Source organism: Mesoplodon bidens, assembly GCF_964165515.1.
Source record: "Mesoplodon bidens genome assembly, chromosome: 18".
Taxonomy (NCBI): Eukaryota; Metazoa; Chordata; class Mammalia; order Artiodactyla; family Ziphiidae; genus Mesoplodon; species Mesoplodon bidens.
The window spans coordinates 12,620,008-12,626,751 of NC_138175.1; the positions used below are offsets into that span (position 1 = coordinate 12,620,008).

The window sequence follows — 6,744 nt, forward strand, 5'->3', positions numbered from 1 at the left end:
AGAGCACTTGATACACTTCCACAGGTGGTAGATCTGGTGATGCTGCAAAGCAGATTGCAAGATAAACACATTTTTAAACCACTTTATTGAGGTATGATTGACATACAAAAAGCTGTACGTATTTAATGCACATGACTTGATAAGCTTGGAGATAAGTATACACCCATGAAACCATCACCACAATCTATGCCATAAACCTATCCATCACCTCCAAAAGTTTCCTCACACCCTCCTTACTTATCATTTTTTGGGGGGATAAGAACATTTAACATAAGATCTATCCTCTTACCAAATTTTTAAGTATATAATACAGTGTTGTTAACTATAGGCACTATGTTATACAGTAGATATCTAGGACTTATTCATCTTGTATAACTGAAACTTTGTACCCTTTGACTAATACCTCCCCATTTTCCCCAACCCCAGTCCCTAGCAACCACAGTTCCAACTCACTGCTTCTATGATTTACTTTCCTCTTGTAAGTGGTATCATGCAGTATTTTTCCTGCTGTCTGGCTTATTTCACTTAGCATAATGCCCTCCAGGTTCATCCATATTGTCACAAATGGCAGGATTTCCTTCTTTTTTAAGCTTGAATAACATTTCATTTTATGTGTTTGCCATATTTTCTTTAGCCATACATCTTTTGATGGCATTTAGGTTGCTTCCATGTCTTGGCTATTGTGAATAATGCTACAATGAACATAAGAGTAAAGATCTCTATTCGAAATACTGATTTAATTTCCTTTTAACATATACCCAGAATGGTACTGCTGGATCATAGGGTAGTTCTACTTTATTTTGAGAAACTGCATACTGTTTTCCACAGTGGCTGCACCAACTTACATTCCCAGCAGTAGTGCACAAAGGTTCCCTCTTCTTCTCATTCTCCCAACACGTATCTTTTGTTTTTTGGTTTGTTGTTTTTCTTTATTTTAATATTTCTTAAAATATTTATTTATTTACTTGGCAGCATTGGGTCTTAGTTGGGCACACGGGATTTTCATTGCCATGTGCAGGATCTTCCTTCTGGCGTGTGGGATCTTTAGTTGTGGCATGCAGAATCTTTAGTTGCAGCATGTGGGACCTTTTTTAGTTGTGGCATGTGAACTCTTAATTGTGACACGTGGGACCTAATTCTCTGACCAGGGATCGAACCCTGGGCCCCTGTGTTGGGAGCACAGTCTTAGCCACTGGACCACCAGGGAAGTCCCCCGTCGTTTTTATTTTATTTTATTTTTTTATTTTTTTAGTTAAGAGATTTTATTCTAATAGCTGTAATTACAGTGCTTGTTTGTCGAAATGAAAACTGAAAACAAGTATACAAAACACTTGATTACTAACTGTTTTGAAAGCAGTAAGAGGTTCCACAACACCACATAAACCAGTTCTGAGGTTTTCCCCAAGATAAAGTTTAACAGCTCCAGCTTCTTCAGTGTTTATCAAAATACAAAAGAAAAAAGTAGAGGTTATCATTTTTCGATGGCAAATCTGACCATTGCAGCCTGAGGGAGTGAAAGCACACGTAGACAGGGGCTCTGAAGGGCTGGGGCTCAGGATGACCACCCGCGCTCCTGCTGGTGAGACCCCAGAGAGCCCGGAGCAGGCAAGCAAGGGGACTGCAGGGCTCCCGCTCAAACCAGGGCGTTCCAACCAAAGTGCCCATGCTGACCCAGGAAAAGGCTGGGGTTCCTCCAAGGGGTCTGAGAGCGGCGGCTGCAGCCTCCAGCCCATCTCCTGGACGGCCATGTAAGCACAGGTGCAAGCACAAACGCTATGGGGTGTGGGATGACCCAAGACAGAGCAAATCACATGGACCCTATTGTGACCATGCAGAATGGATCATGGCTGGTTCTGCCCCGTTTCATGTTCCCAACGGGAAACAGACCACTGGTGGACTGGACTCAGGTCATTACTGCAGAACCTACACTAAGCACATTTCTCCCTTTTGTGTGTTCAAGTGTTCTCCTTATCTTGTAACTTTTTTTTTTTTTTTTTTTGCGGTACGCGGGCCTCTCACTATTGTGGCCTCTCCCGTTGTGGAGCACAGGCTCCAGACGCGCAGGCCCAGCGGCCATGGCTCACGGGCCCAGCTGCTCCGCAGCATGTGGGATCTTCGCGGACTGGGGCACAAACCCGTGTACCCTGCATGGGCAGGCGGACTCTCAACCACTGCGCCACCAGCGAAGCCCTACTTGTAACTTTTTTTTACATGCACTGAGTTTGGGTTATAAACCAACCACCAAAATGGATCTCAACACAGATCTAAAGCCCAGAGGAGGAGCATCGGGCTTGTCTGACACAGCGACTCCTGGATGACCCGTGTGCCTAAAATCCCTTCTCAGTACTAAACAATGGGTTGGTTTTCTTTTTATAATAAAAAAAAAAAAAGCTGAGTAATATTGCATAGGAGTACCAGAAACTGCCTCATTGGAAACAAAAACTATTTACATTAAATAAAAACCCAGGTGCAGGCTGCGTCTGCACATTTACAGCATGGTGAAGCACACTGTGACCGACCATGGAGACAGCTTCTGGCACTCACCCCCCAGGGGCACGTTTGCCACATGAGAGTAAAGCGAGGGCAGAAGGAGGGAGGGGAGGGGAGGAGAGAGGAGTACAGCTCACTTCTGGTTCCGGAGCTGATTGGACAGCCAGTCTAGTCCGTCATAGAGCCCGTCCCCGCTGGTGGCACAGGTGGCCTGAATGTACCAGTTCCTGTGGCACAAAGAGTGCAGACCCAGCTTGTCTGTGATCTCAGCTGCATTCATGGCATCGGGGAGGTCCCGTTTGTTAGCAAACTCTGAGCAGAACGGCATCCCTGAGCACGTCTTCTGCCAGCATCCTCATAAGCTCCTCTCGGGCCTCATTCACACGCTCTCTGTCCTTGCTGTCAACCATGAAGATGAGACCTTGTGTGTTCTGGAAGTAGTGGTGCCACAGAGGCCAGATCTTGTCCTGGCCGCCCATGTCCCACACAGTGAAGCTGATGTTCTTATATTCCACGGTTTCCACACTGAAGCCTAGAGTGGGAATGGTGGTCACGATTTCACCCAGCTTCAGTTTGTACAGGGTGGTGGTCTTTCCCACAGCATCTAGGCCCACCATGAGAACGCACATTTCTTTTTTGCCAGAAAGGCCCTTGAAGAGGTTTGCAAAAATATGCCCCATGCTGTAGACCCGTGGGAGCAACACTGGCCAGAGAAACCCTCGGCGGCCGGCGCAGCTGCTACCCTGAGGCAGGCGCTGGTTTCGCTCCCACAAGATGGCGGCTCTGATGGCGGCCCCCCTGTTTTTTTTAAATTATAGCCATCCTGACAGGTGTGAGGTGATATCTTATTGTGGTTTTGATTTGCATTTCCCTGATTACTGGTGATGTTGAGCACCTTTTCATATACCATTTGGCTATTTGTATGTCTTCCTTCAAAACTGATGCATTTCAATGCAACTTTAGAAAATAACAATTTGAAGACGGATTATAGATGTGTAAATATACAAATCTCAAGCAATAGCAATATCAAACATTTGTCAATATTAAACATAATTTAAACCTAGCTAATTTAGCTCTAAAATGCTTTACTGAAAGATGCAGAAAGAATAGATGTGGCACAGGTACAAGACAAATGAGAAAAGTACAGTCTCAGGAAAAAATAGACAATATAAAGCTCCGCTCTTAAAATCCTTCTATAGTTTCCAATTACTTAAAGCATAAAGTAAAACACCATAATACTTCAAAAACTTTGGCCAAATCTGGACCAAATCAAATTTCTCCCCTTTCTCTCTTTGCATTTGCTTCTCCATCCCTTATACTCAGTGTCTCCTTGTGAATGGAGAGGAACTTCCCCCTACATCTCAGAACCTGAAACAGCCAAATCTATTACTACAATCACCTAAAACCTTTTTTTACCTGAGAGGGTTTGCAAATGGGTCACACAATCACTGTGTCACACCCAAATCCAAAAGCCCTATGAAATCTCCTCCCATCTCAATATGACTAGGACTCTACATTTTTCAAGGCAAGTTCATCTATTATCTTTACCATCACTAGCAGTGAGTTTATTATTAAGTCCACTTTATTTGTGAGAAATCTGATGTTGATAGAGTTTATTTCTTGCAGCTTTATGAGGTATACAAAAACTTCACGTATTTAATATGTACAATTAGATGCTGAGAGAGTGCAAATTTCTTACTTGTGTCAAGATAGGACTTAAGAAAGTCCTTCAGCCCATTTCTACATGGGATAATCAGATCCCAGGAGTGATAAAAAGCAATCTCTGATTCCGTACAGCCTGCTGTATGTTCCCAGAAGGGTGCTAGGACTGAAATGCACCCAAAGTGATAAAAGATGGACATAACATCCCAAGGACAACCAACAGGGTTAACTTAAGTTTTTCCTGATTCCCCAGCGCAGCAGGTAAACACATAACACAGACTTAGAATGACAGGTGCTTCTCTGTATAGTCACAGGAACATAAAGGCCAGAGGGGCAGACTGGCCTTCTTCTCGGACCCAGGTTGAGCTTCCTGAAAAAACCTGCCTGCCTATGGAGCGCCTCTCCACATACAAGCTGTGTCATTGTCTAAGGCTGTGGAAACTGCCCCTCCAAAGGGAAGAATACTCCTGAGTCTCCAACTCGGTATAGCCATCACCATGCTGTTAAATCCTTTATCCTTTACCTACTTTAAAGGGATTTGTGTCTCTTGATATCTCACTATCAATCACTTTCTCCCTTGTGAGAAACATGAAAAGAATCACAAAATAAATAAATAGATTTGGTAGTTCAGAAATTCCAATTACATGCCCAGTACCCTTCTACTTTCTGCTTAATATGTAAAGGAATCCTGTAATACAAACTTTATAAATCACAGAACTGATCCCAAAGTCTAAAATTATAAAATAATAAAGGCTTTACTAGTGGGAAGCAGCCACATAGGACAGGGAGATCAGCTAGGTGCTTTGTGTCCACCTAGAGGGGTGGGATAGGGAGGGTGGGAGGGACACACAAGAGGGAGGAGATATGCGGATATATGTTTATGTATAGCCAATTCACTTTCTTATACAGCAGAAACTAACACACCATTGTAAAGCAATTATACTCCAATAAAGACGTTAAAAAAAAAAACCCTATCAGTGAGTGTCAAGTGACAATTAAGCTGCATCTGTTGGCAGGCTTTATAGTGGCAAGTGAGTTGATGTACTTCAATAGTACAGCTGCAGCTGGTGGCAGGCTTTAAGTCAGCATCCGACACTTATTTTAGTCCATGCGTAGCCCGCCCATTACTTTATTTACCACCTCGTCCACGCCTCTTTCCCACACGGTGCACTTGTCTCAGTCAGTTTGGGTAAGCCCACAAGCTAACCCTAGGCAAAATGAGTAAAAATCAAATGTCTCTGGAGAGCTTCTTTGAGAAGGGGGAAAGGCCCACTGATGAGACAGCAGAAGACTCTAAGACGGCCCGCAAAAAGGAAGTGCGTTTAAAAGAAAACACCAAGAGTCCTACTTAAATTCATTGCAACAGGTGATTCACATTACCCAAGCCCACTTTGTATAATATGTGGCTACCGGCTATCCAACAAAGCCATGAAACCTTCAAAACTGCTCACCTATCTCAGCTTTCAAAAGAGTTTGAGGGCTTCCCTGGTGGCGCAGTGGTTGAGAGTCCACCTGCCGATGCAGGGGACACGGGTTCGTGCCCCGGTCCGGGAAGATACCACATGCCGCGGAGCAGCTGGGCCCGTGAGCCATGGCCGCTGAGCCTGCGCTTCCGGAGCCTGTGCTCCACAGCGGGAGAGGCCACAACAGTGAGAGGCCCGCGTACCGCAAAAAAAAAAAAAAAAAAAAAGTATGTTTGAGACAACTTCAAATCTCCATACATTCTGGATTAAAGTCAAGGCAGAGTATCCTGAGATTGCCACAAAAGCAATGAAAAGCCTGCTTCCATTTCCAACGTCCTATCCTTGTGAAGCTGGGTTTTCTGCAGTGACAGCGAGCAAAACGAGATCACGGAGTAGACTGGACATAAGCAACACACGTCAGGTATCACTGTCTCCCATCGCCCCCAGATGGGACCATCTAGTAGCAGGAAAACAAGCTCAGGGCTCCCACTGATTCTGCATTATGGTGAACTGTACAATTATTTCATTATATATTACAATGTAATAATAATAGAAATAAAGTGCACAATAAGTGTAAAAAAAAGAAAAGAATAAAAGCTTTAAAGTTGTTGAGGGAGTTCTGCTTCTGATTAGGATGTAGAACAGTGCAAAAGACCATCGTCTCCATGGTAACAACAAGAAAAACAAAATTACTTTTCTATAAAGCTATCAAAGAGCCGTGACAAAAAAGCAAAGAAGCGTTAATGAACTATGATCCAGAGAGAGACAAGCAAAGAGCCGCAGATGCTTCCACACTTAGCAGCAAATTCCAATCTGACTTTGCAAATTCCAAGCAAACTTGCCAGAGATGGAAGGGAGAGGGATTAGGAGAAACCAGCAGGTTTTAACAGTGAGGACAGGCAAAAGACAGAATCTATGATAGCTCAAATACAAAAAGAACTGTTCAGGCCAACATATCTCCAATCTACCACCCGCTAGGAATTTTTCTGAGAACGTAGCAGAAATAATTATGAGGACAGGGCTAGCTAAAAGACAGAAAAAATTTTGGCCATTTCATGGTGCTCAGATCCCAGGACCCTGTAAAAGTTGAATCCGTAAGTAAATCATAAGCAACTAAGCTAAAAATCAA

The 6,744-nt window shown here is 43.7% G+C and overlaps 1 pseudogene across 1 annotated transcript; it reads right to left on the reverse strand.

Annotated features, from left to right (window-relative positions):
- Window positions 1-235: 235 nt before the first annotated feature.
- LOC308606004 (ADP-ribosylation factor 1-like) lies at window positions 236-3,267 on the reverse strand (annotated as a pseudogene). The gene has a single exon. The product of its transcript is annotated as an ADP-ribosylation factor 1-like (transcript).
- Between the last annotated feature and the right edge of the window lie 3,477 nt (window positions 3,268-6,744).